This window comes from Diadema antillarum, unplaced genomic scaffold, assembly GCF_040938485.1.
Source record: "Diadema antillarum isolate AM-2024a unplaced genomic scaffold, OU_Dant_1.0 scf00000106, whole genome shotgun sequence".
Classification (NCBI taxonomy): domain Eukaryota; kingdom Metazoa; phylum Echinodermata; class Echinoidea; order Diadematoida; family Diadematidae; genus Diadema; species Diadema antillarum.
Genome location: NW_027270995.1, coordinates 469,358 through 481,772, shown reverse-complemented (window position 1 = coordinate 481,772; position 12,415 = coordinate 469,358). Strand labels below are relative to the sequence as shown.

General features: G+C 37.3%; 1 protein-coding gene across 1 annotated transcript in view; it reads left to right on the top strand.

Annotated features, from left to right (window-relative positions):
* The first annotated feature begins 522 nt into the window (after positions 1 to 522).
* The window catches only part of LOC139719175 (uncharacterized), a 68,529-nt gene continuing 56,636 nt past the window's right edge, over positions 523 to 12,415 (top strand). Inside the window, exon 1 of the mRNA XM_071630607.1 lies at positions 523 to 908. The gene's annotated coding sequence lies outside the window, so the exon portion shown is untranslated. The remainder of the gene's footprint in view (positions 909 to 12,415) is intronic.

The window sequence follows — 12,415 nt, the reverse complement described above, 5'->3', positions numbered from 1 at the left end:
TGGGAAAGAAATAAAAAAGGCGCATTCTGTGAGGGACAGAATATACACAATACACCTACACTGGCCTAAATGAATGCTTATTGTATTCGTAAAAGATAAAAAATCTTTCCAAATCAAATTCAAAAGTTTGTTTTCCAATGATTTTTCGAAAGTGCCACCATTGAGATGAATAAGAAGGAGTAAGATTGTCTCTCTTCTTCCGCGGACAGCTGAAACGGCGCTGTGAATCCGACAGGGAAACCCTTGTCGGTATACATTGTTTGTAGGGATTTCAAGCACAGCACGTGTGCAAGCAGACTGATGGACAGTGCGTGGAGACAGTCGACACTCAACGCCAACCGGTAAAGTAACGGTACTGTGCCGTTAGCGTACCACGGTGCACCGCGGAGAGCCGAGCTAGCGCAGCCGAACACAGAAGCGCTCTCCTACCGATCCCAACAGTGGCTATCCGCTGGGCTCTCGATTTCGCAGGCGCATAGGGATAACATGTACAACAGTACAGGTACTGCAGTCTGCCTACACATAAAGCTAGGAGGAGCAAACACCGTCAACGTACGTGATTGAATTCATTGAATCGATAAAGAGACCTTGATCAGTAATAACGTCCAACGCTGCTCTCTCATCATTTTGAATAGCGATGATTAAAAAGGACGGTATTCTTCAGTCCCAGGGCGTTGAGAACGCAGTTGCCTTTACATAAACATGGTAAAGTCGAAGTTTTTGTTCACCGATCACCACGGCTGTGAAGACTGCGATGACAATGAACATCTTTATTCCATCGTTTAGTAATGAGCCAGTAATTTGACTGATTGTAACAGGACTAGATTATAAAGACTCCGACTCAACCAAGGAGCTATTACTCTGTGATAACTGTAACTCCTTGATAGCTTGATCCAACGAGAAGAGTGGTAAGTTGAGTGAATAGAATAGAAATTGTTCTTTGCCAGTACAGATCTAAAAAGTTCACTACATTTGTATGCACAGCCCAATCGCTGTGCACGGCGGCGTCTGGTCGGGCTACATATTGCCAGTGCAATTCATGAATTGCAGTGGTGCTTTACCAAGTTGAAGTGATATACATTGAAAGTACATTTGTAGTAGTTTAGGAAATTTGGCTTTTCATTATTTTGAATTTAATGGATGAATGACTGTAAAGAGTGAATGCTTTTTGTTTGTTTAGGTTGCGCGTGCTAAAAGTTGTTGATCAAATTAATGCCTACTTTTTAATTTTTCCTTGAAACTGAATGAGTGAAACTGAAAGTGAGAAAACTACGACCTAAACCCGTTACATGTGTAGGTCTATGCAGTGGATTGACATTAATAAATCTATCGTGTCGTAGATTCTATAGACACATAAATGATTTACATTGTACACAACAATTGTGAGATTTCCTTTTCAGATTTTTCTGATATCTGTCATTTCATCGACGTACAGTGACTGTAATGTTAACATTTCGAAACGAACATTTTGTCGACGAAATGACTGATTTTGTAAACGTAATAGGCCATGCGACACTTGGCGCCCCATACAAAACAACGGTCTTTGTCCGTGGTTAAACCATGGTTTCAATTGTACCACCTTCGTGAATTCGGGCCCTAATTATCTTTAGTCTTGTTACAATTGAGGATGAAAAGTCTGCAATATTAATGATGTGCTGCTGTCACGGACAGGCATGACATTCTGTAGATTTAAATCTGATTTCAGATTTTTTTCCTCTCAAGACAATACACTTTGGTTTTTCCATACAGATGTATCAAAATCACCTGAAAATTTTAATTTCCATTTGTTTTCAACAAACCTCAATATCATCCCTGCTCAGAGAATGTAAAGAGTTCCCATTGACATTGCAATAAAAGTTTCATGAATGTGGTACTTCATCTTCATCTGTACATTGAGGAGTGTATGAAATGGTAAACATTACGAGGAGATTATTAAAGTTCACATACTGTACAATGTACAATGTACAATGTACAGTTGTACTATTTTTTTTTTTTTTTTTATCAGTGATCATTCTTAAAGTATTGATATCAACACTGTACAGTGTATCTTATTGAGAATCCTAAGTAGAATGAAGAAAAAGAATATAAAAAAGTATCTGGCTCATATTATCCATGACCCAAGTGTTTTTTGCTTCAAATGCTGAAATGAGCTTCTTTGTACACAGTGCACAGTAGATGTACATTCTGTATCTTGTGAAATGTAAGAGATTTGTGGGAGATGTTCTTTAAAAACAAACATTCACATTCAGAGAAAGTACTGGCAGGCAGTGTGGTATTATGTAACTTTTGATTATGATTGAAACAAAAATTCTAAGAAATATGGAGATCTGACTCCTCTACAGTATGTTTCCCTCTGCACTATCTACAGGAAAATAGTAAGAATGAGAGAAAAAAAACAAACACGCACAACTATTTAATATCGTACATCTGAATGAACAATCAACCACAAATTTACCTGAAAAATATGACAGAAGTCTTGTAGTCTTTTCATTGTAATACTATTCTGGGAAGTGAAGAAAATAAACAGAAAATCAAACCCTGAAACTTTCACTTCTTGGTCAAAAATAGATAAGTTGCTGTAACTGGCCCAGATGGCATATAATTGCAATCCCTCCCACCCCCAAGTAGCAGTGAAGTGTGCCTGTCACACTTGGCATCGTTTGCCCAGTCTCATAAAGGGATGTACGGGAAATTATCAATGATTTGGAAGGAAGGAACAGGCCCATCATTGGTTCCACTGTGCCACTTCTCCGCCTGGGCGCAGTTTTGAGCGAGTTGATAAGCCGCGACAGTTGGCATTATTAAACGGTAGGCTGCTTCTTTTCCTGTCCCTCCCGCTGGTCAACTGCAATGGAGAGTTTTGCGATGATCGGCAAATGTGTAAATTGCGTCAGATCTCAGCTGTATGTCACCTGCATGGCAGCTGACAGTAATTATCAAAATAAGTGTCCACACCTACCTAGGCTAGGAGCCCAGTTTGCACCTGTGACTTTGTCGTTTTGCATTGCGTTGAAATTTAGCGTAGGGCCTGTCTGTGTTCTATTACATTGTACATACAGAGTAAAACTGTAATTCTGGCTGGACGCAAAGAGTGAATGATGCAAACAAACCAGCAATGCACTATGAAGTTTAACTTAAAGTTTGCTTCATTTATGACAAAATTTAACATTTTTAATGCTTTTTCTTAAATAATGCACACAAATTAGATTCCAACAGATTGAAGAATTGATTGTACATACAATGTGTACAATGTATGTACGTGAATGGATGATGAAATTGAATTGATTGATTTGATTTATGCTCTGTGTGGCATCATCCACATTTTTTTTTTCAGCAATATGATCAATGATGACTCTTTGAAAAGGAACAGGTGATTGGATAGCCTGTCAGTAGGTTGGGAATTACCCCATGGGCAATTGCCCTGGACCCTTCCCCTGGCCCTAATCCTAATCCTAATCCTGAGCCTAATCCTATTACCCTAACCCAAACTCCTACAATGTAATCCTAAACCTCTCCCTAACCCTAATCTTTACTCTAACCATATCACTAACCAGTATTTAGCAGGGGGGGGGGGGGGGGGGGAGGGGGGTAATCGCCTGGATACATGTCATGTACATTGTAATTTGAGACATGATTGTAACGATGTAAATCACTAGAATCATGATACAAGCTTGTATCATGATTCAAATTGCCTTGTGAAGACAAACTGGAATCATGGAGGGTGATTTGAATTGTAAATCTCAATCATGTTTTTAATTGATGGTCCGGAGGTGTTTTCCAATCACAGTTTGCCAGAATACAGAACGTAACAGATGTATGAACAGATTGACTTCCAAGTTAAAGGACAAGTTCACCTTCATAAACATAAGGATTGAGAGAATGTAGCAATATTAGTAGAACACATCATTGAAAGTTTGAGGAAAATCAGACAATCCGTTCAAAAGTTATGAATTTTTGAAGTTTTTGTGCAGTACCCGCTGGATGAGAAGACTACTGCAGTGTATGAATAACTTAGATGTCACATGCGTACAACAATATAAGGAAAATATACAGAGAATTTCACAAAATTCCATCTTTTGAAAAAAGTACACATTCCCCTGCCTCGTTACCGACAAATGTTATGGGTAATATTATTCCCCCTGCCTTTAGAAAGAGGCAAGTCAAGTTCTCTTTTATTATGCGAAAAAAAGTAAAAATATGTTGAATTTTCTTTTACATTTTCTTTATACTGTTGTACGCATATGACTCAAAAGCTGTAGTAGTCTCCTCATCCAGCGGTTCCAACACAAAAATTTAAAAAATTCATAACTTTTTCATCGATTGTCCAATTTTCCTCAAACTTTCACTGATGTGTTCTACTAATATTGTTGCATTTTCTCAATCCTTATGTTTATGAAGGTGAACTTGTCCTTTAAGATTTGGGCTGTGCAGCTTATGGTGACCTTTTAACCACTTCGGCAGAAAAGCCACACTCCCCAAATGCTTGCACTGCAGTCAAAGCATGCACTATTTTTCCTCATGAGTGACCGAGGGGAGTTGTGGAAGAAGCCACACTTTCCCCCTCCTCGCTCAGAAATTAAAAACTTCAGGATCCGCATAACCTTCTTTGGTCATGTGACCAGACAATTACATGTATTTGAATAATCTTTCAAATGTGAAATTTGTAATTCAGCATTAAAATTACATTTCTTGACTGGTGTGAAAGCAATCCTAGGCTCTTGCCAGACTGCCAGCATCGCCTTCATACAAAGAGCATGATAGACGGAAGAAAGTTAACACACATTGGATGTTCTACAAAAGATTCATGCGACATTGGAGACTTTCTCTGCGAAATGAAATGAAATGGCAACAAACTGAGGGAGATGGAAAGAATCACAGATGAATATTCACATTATAAATACTTATAATTAAATGCAAGTTGCATAATAATTAATTAATAATAATTTTATTTAAATGATACATTTTCATAGTAGATTATCATCGTAAATAATCTTATCCTGACTTTTTTCCTTTGAACGAGAAATCAAATTTATCTTGCAATATTATCTTTTCTCCTTCAAAAATCCCACATTAATTGGATCTTCTTTATTTTTTCTTTTCTTTTTATCTTGAGACTGAACTTTCTACTGGTATGTTTGTTTGATTTCTCCTATTGATATGTGATATATTGGAGGTACAAGTTGTATGGTCTTCAAAATACTCGTGGATTGCCTGATGTTTTGTTACCTTGTTTAGGGGTAAAATTGAATGACAGTACATTGCATAGTAGGAGTCTACTACATCTATCAAAGCAGATTTTGTTGTGTTTTTTGATCTCACGCAAGGTATACACACTGAAGGCCTACATATAACAGGGTGTTCACTGTGTATGAACTATCAAGTGTATGTAGGCCTCTCAGGTAAAATCCTTAATCCGAGCTGGTATTGAGTCAGTTTTAACGCATGTTGTGTATGTGTATTGCCCACCAAGAACTTGGTGTACAATGTCATGACTGTACAGTGTAATATTACATGAGTATTAGTACAATGTACGTACTGATTGTAACACAACAGCGTAGCTTTCTTGTGAAAGTTTGTGACATGGTGTCAGTAGGCTTGTTAATATTGTTTTCCACATTGTTTCAGTTACATACAATGCACACGTAGCATACCAGTAGAGCTGTGTACATTGGGAAGGCACTGTGTGAATTTGGTTCAAATTCTACATACTGTACAAATTTGTACATGACTGCGGACATACCCTCATCAATCATGTGTGTCCTTTCTTTTTCAGTTGCTGAGGACAGCAAACTGAAAACTTCAGTTCTGGATGGACATGCAGTAATATTGTGGCATACAAACTAGGTGTGCATTCGTTTTTTAACCCGTTAGGACGAGTCCCGAGTATACTCAGGCAAGCTTCTATGGGAAATGCGTGTTGTACAATGTAGCAAAATCAAACCAAAATCAAATAACAAAAATCAAATCAAACTGACCTCAACGGGTTAATGTAGTGTTTTACGCTACAATAGGACAGCCACTCAACCAAGTAATGAATACTGTATTGTCGGAAAAAAAAAAAAAAATCACCGAACTTTTCCTGTTGCTACATCTCTGTATGTTTATTGCCCATGAAAGCATTGTTAGTACCTACTGTAGCAGGATGCGAGAAATAAGATCACTGAGCTATTAAATGCAATTTTTGGTCAAAGGTCACAGACCATTCTCATTATTCTCTTTGTGTCCTGCATGTTGCACATGGCTCCTGCCCAATTGATAGTCTGTAAAAATCGGCACATTATAAAGTTACATAAGATTCCATCACCAGGATGCAATTTAAAGGAGGTCACGTAAGAAAACAAATCGTTATTAGTGAAACAGAAACTTGTCATTTTGAACACTCCCTTCCTGAGATTTGTTTATTTGCTGTGTTGTTTTCTCCGTCTAGGAAGGCAGAATTACACAAACTACTCTAGTACAAGGTGTACATCAGATACTCTATTCAGGGAGATGGGCACCTCCCTGCTCTATTACACATTGCTGTACAGCTATTATGCTGAACTTGCTTGTCCATTAAAACATATACTCCTGAGTAAGGGTACAGATTGTAAAGTTGTCTTTTATACAATGTACAATATTACCAATAGAACTAGGAAATTCTCAGTGGTATACAGCACCTGTTGCACAGTAGGCCTACATACAACACCATACACCACTGTATGTGACCCTGCACCTCAAAACAAACAAAAAGTCGCCAGACATGAATTTTTGGTTAAGACCATATTCTGAAAGAGCAGACTTTAAGCTTTAAAATGATGTATTTATATGGGTAATTCCATGAAGTTGGGGCAGTGTCCATGTAGTATCGTGATATTTGAAAAATACATTTCAGCATAACTCAATATTAATTATGCTATACATTTATTGTTTGTAGGCTTTACATTTGCATTGACGCCACACATTTTCTTGGAAATTTTGTGCCATTCAGACTCAATTTTGATGAAGTTATTAAACAATATGTAACGGTGTCCTGTAGCATCATGACGTGTCCATGTAGCATCGTGATATTTTAAAATTTGGTCCTAAGAGACAAAATATGGCAATCAGCTTGACCAAAATTTGATGCAATATGCATATTTACTAGATTAGTCAGACAGCTAAATATCTCAAATTTCCTGTACACAATTTTAATTTTAAAAGAAAATTACAAAATGTATCACGATGCTACGCAGTGTCCTTTTTTGTGACATTTGGTGGACACCGCGTAGCATAGTGACACATTGTGTAATTTTCTTGTAAAAGTAAAACTGTGGAAAGGAGAGTTAAGATATTTAGCTCTCAGATTAATCGAGTAATTATGCATATTATATCAAATTTTGGTCAAGCTAATTCCATTAATTTGTCTTTTAGGACCAGATTCTAACTATCACGATGTTACATGGACACGTCACGATGCTACAGGACACCGTTACATTTTTTTAAAGATAACTTCATCAAAATTGAGTCTGAATGGCACAACATTTCCAGGAAAATGTATGGTCTCAATACAAAAGTAAAACCTATAAACAATTTATGTATAGCATAATTAGTATTGAGTTATGCTAAAATGTCACACTTTGTGCCCCAACTTCACGGAATTACCCATAACTCAAATCAAATGGACTCTCCTAACCTATCTAAATATCGGAAAGAAAGCACAAACTCAGGAAAAGTGTGAACTGAGAAAAGAGGCTCTGAAGTGCAGTGTCTATTCAAGCGCTTAATCTTTACCAAACCATGCTGGCTGTGCGATGAATGGGACAAAAAACAGGAAGTAAACCACCAGAGTAACAACAATGAAGGGATTATCAGATTAAACTGAAATTAAGCATGCCTCATTCACACATTCTGTCCATAATTAATGCCAACTTTCAAAGCAGTAGCACTATCCTTTCAAAAGTTATTAGAGTTGAAAGTAAAGAGTGTGGACAAGGTTTTTCAGAAATGAAAAAGGGATTCTAAAGACACACCTAATCACACTATTCTACCAAAAATGTTCGAGATAAACTGCTAAAAAAACACACTTTCCTGCCCGTTTTATGATACCAAATTTTAGCATAATGTAAAAGAAGACCCGCTCTTTCAGAAAATATGAAAAAGTCAAGTTCGGCTAGGTTGACCCATTTCACTTATTTTCAGTCCTCACGCAAAATCAGTGTGTGCGACTTTACATGTGTATGTTTGTTTTGAGGTGCACGGTCACTACACACACACTGAACAAAAGAATACCTGCCCCTCCAAAAACAAAAAAGCAAAAAAAAAACAACAAACAACCAACCACCAAACAAACAAACAAAGAGGCATAACTTTTTAATGAATAGGTTTTTTAAAAGCAAAATAATTTGCATGGGGTAGTCCGACACTTACTGACCTGTTAGTACAAACTTCTTGTGTGAAGGTGAGAACAATCTGTTCAGTCACACGTGAGTGGGCACACATTTTAGACAAAAATTAATGGTCGCTTTTCAAAAGTCACAAGACCAGAGCTACCAAGTCTCATGCATTCTGCGTGAGACTCACGCATTTAGGGTCCGTCTCACAATCTCACGCATGGCACCCATTTTTCTCACGCATCGCATCGCAATTTTCCTTTTGTCTTTCAAAATAAGTAAAAAATAGTCACCTAAGTATGCAACAGATCGCACCATTAAGAGCTAAAAATTGAAAGCTCCCTACCATGGGAGGGGGGACGAAGCACTGTCTAGATACAAGTTGTTGGAGGGAACAAGGTTTAATAGGAAAGTAGAAGTTTCCATAAAGGTCACAAGTGCTGTTTTCAGCAAAATGTATTACCTTCTGAAAGTATCATTTATCACAGAGCTTTGGCATACAGTAGCAAGTATTTCCAGAGGACAGTTCACTCACACTGCCTGTTCCATAGTTTACATGTAGGCTTTACGTGTATTACACTTGGCAATGCCTCTTTGTATGCAAGAGTGGACGGTATCTAGCGAATTGTTCAGTGGCTGTTGGTAGCCTACACTGTATGTGCAAGTGTAGCCCTTGCTTCTGAATTTGCTGTATTTACTCACAGACTTTCAAACAGCAGCTTACAGCTTGAATGAAAATGTGTACCGTTACTACGTTCGTTTGTGAATATCATTTGGTGATATCCAATGACCATGCCTGTCTGAATTGTGCGATGTGACTTCAAAGCTTTCATGATAATGCAGCATAGAGGTCAACGTGACTCAGACACTACATTGTGCTTCTACAGGTGTATATTCCAAGTTTTTGTGTTCTATTAAAGGACACCTACATTGTAAAATTGTGTAAACATGTGATGTTTATTTTGTAAAAGCTGTGATACAGTGTACATTTGTCTGCAGCCTGGTACTGTACCAGTTGCTTTTTAATAAGTGTCAGTCAAATTGATAGATCCTATCAAAACTTGAGAATATACAGGTCTATGATGTAATAAAACTGTCACATTGTTTTCGCAGTAAAAGTATGCTGTGCCTGCAATAAAACCTCTATTACCCCATTTATACAGGGCATAAAAGAGTGCTCTGAGCGCTCTTGAAGCACGTCCTCTTTAGAAACTCAGTATGAACAGACAATCAGGACCTGAAAGACTCTAAAGCTTCATATGACCCTTTCAAGACGGACGCGCTGGTTCTGGAGTTTTTCTGGAGTGCTGTAAACTCTCTTTAAACAGTCACCTATGTTTAGAGTGCTCTGAAAGTGGTATGCGGCATGTGCCATGCATACAATTCATGCTACAGTGTAGAAGTTTCCCATGAACATGAAGGTCACCATGACATTTTAGTATTAAATGGGATTCACATTATCAATGCAAATAGTACGATACAAATCTCGTAATTTGCATCGCGATCCCAAATATCAAGATCCGCTATATAGTACATACACATTGTGCGATCAGCATTGGGATCATTTTGGAATTATTTTGATAATTTGAGAAATAGTGTGATAATTCAGACTCAAGCACGCGTGTGAATACTGTAGGAAATATCTAGAAACTCTTTAGCCTGTCATACAAAACATGCATGATTGAACAGTGTGCGAACACGTAGAGGGCAAGGGTCACCATTTTGGTAGATTTCGAGCATGCACAGTTTGGCCGACAAATTCTTGTGTTTGGCAATTAGCAAGATATTTCTGTACGTCTGAACTGGCACAAAAAAATCTCGAGATGTGGATCAGCACCATTATCTTGCTATTTTGTCTTTGTGAATGCAATTCTATTCTCTTTATTAACAAACTCAGAGGGGCATGACATACGATTGCATTTTACAAGTGGAAGCATTTGAGGAGCGCTCCTATGCCCAAATTTACAGTGTTAAAATGGGGTATTATGCATTTATTACAGGCAACCTCTGTATTTAAAGTGATCATCGGCGTAGGTTTGTCTGTCGGCAAAATAACTCAAAAAGTTGTGTATGGAATAAATGAAACTTGCATGTAAAGTCAATATTGACTCAAGGAACACCTCATTCAATCTTGGGGATGATCCAGGAATTTCTATGGGTTTTTGAAGAATTTTCATCTTTGCATATATTGTACTGTAAGGTCAACGAACTTGGGGTTCAAGCTGTGCGTACTGGAGGTGTGTATACATATGCGCACTAAAGTGCATGCTCTGCTCCGGCATAAGGTGCCGTGCAATGACGTATTAAAGCAAAAGACTTCTATCTTGGGAAATAGATTGTATGCATGAACGGATGGAATTTACAAGTTGGTTGCTTGGCGAAGATCTGCACTCTCTGAGTGCTTTTCTAGTTTCAGTGGTGAGATGATGATCCAGTTCCTTCTCTAGCTATTGAAGGTTTAAGTCACAGAACGTAACAAAACCATGAGAAGAAATTAAATTTTGTCTATAGATAAATAAAATGTCACATGTCACAAAGTGTCATTGAAAACATGAGGATCACATGACTGGCCAGTGAAAGCTATTAAAATCAGGTCAGAATAAATGATGCATCATCTCAAGGCGAGGTTTAAATTTAAGTGTAATAGATGATAATACATCATGATGTGGGCAATTCCACGGTAACTAGGACACAGGTGCCAAAAATTCAAAATGATATTTGTTTCAAACACCATACATTTTCAGACAGTACTTGAGTTGAAGTTTTAAGAATCATTATGTTTTTTGATAAAAGCGGCCATTTTGATTTTCAAAATGGCTGCCAAAATATGCCTATAACTCAATGGTGAAAAGAGTGTATTGTCGCATAACTTACTCTCTGTATATCCACTTTATTAGTACTCTAAACAACAATCTTTCATATGTATGCAGTTACCAGAGAAGTCTTTTACCACATGATAGAAAAAAAAAGCTGGTAGCTTTAAAGAATTTGATAAAAACTGTTAATTACTTTGATAATGATGGATGTAACGTCAGTTACCAAAAACAAGGAATTTTTAAGTTTATTCATCAAAGGAAGTGAGCTGTATGATGTAACTTGGGATTTCTAATGTATGCCCATATGCCTTTATTTTAATACCAGAAATAAGGATACTTGGCATACTGGAGAGTCAAAATGAACACTACAAAATGTGTAACGTCAGTTACCGAAACGTCATACACGAGTATGTAACGTCAGTTACCATGACAGTAATTATAACTGAGGCAAATTTTTTGACTTTTGGCCATTTCAATACATCTGGGAAGTCAACTTACAACAAAGAGCACCAATCCCTTTCATAGGAAATGATGTCATTACCATGGTATGTCCATGGATATTTTTTTTTTATTATTTCTAAATTCATTTATTCATTCATTTACCATGATTATCTTCTTTTTTGGGGGGGGGGGGGCTTGAGCTTTCGATTTTTGATTCAGCACAAGTTTAAGGTTAAATCATCTGGAAGTTTAGTTTGCCACATGCAGTATATGCACTCAAATTAGTACATTCCCAGCCCTACGGGATGATAAAGCTACCAAAGTTTGTAGGCCTAATCAGTGACATGATTGCATGTTAACCACATTTTCTGTACAAAAAAAAAAACAACAACAAACTTCTGCACAGCTGTATACCAACAGTTTAACAATCTTCACCAATGTTTGCTTTTGCTGGCATTTTTCTTTTTTTTTTCAGGAAGCTTAGTCAAGTTTCTACCTCAAGGCAAATGCACAAACAGATATTTCTTCTCTTGCACTTAAATGTGTGGTGTAGTTAAACATGGCTCATCTTGTATTATGGTACGTAAGGCATGTACTCATTATTGTTTGAAACTTAACACTGATGTTGCTCAAAGTGAGAGAGGATTCTATAGGGTTTTAAAAAAATTGTTCATACAGTGTGTATTTGTTGATTACTTTATTCTATTCATGCAGGGACATTTTGTAATACAACACATGATAATTATGAACAGGAAGAGTTTTTTATATTGATTTTAGTATTCTTTCGTTGCAAAGTCCGATTTCTTGGTA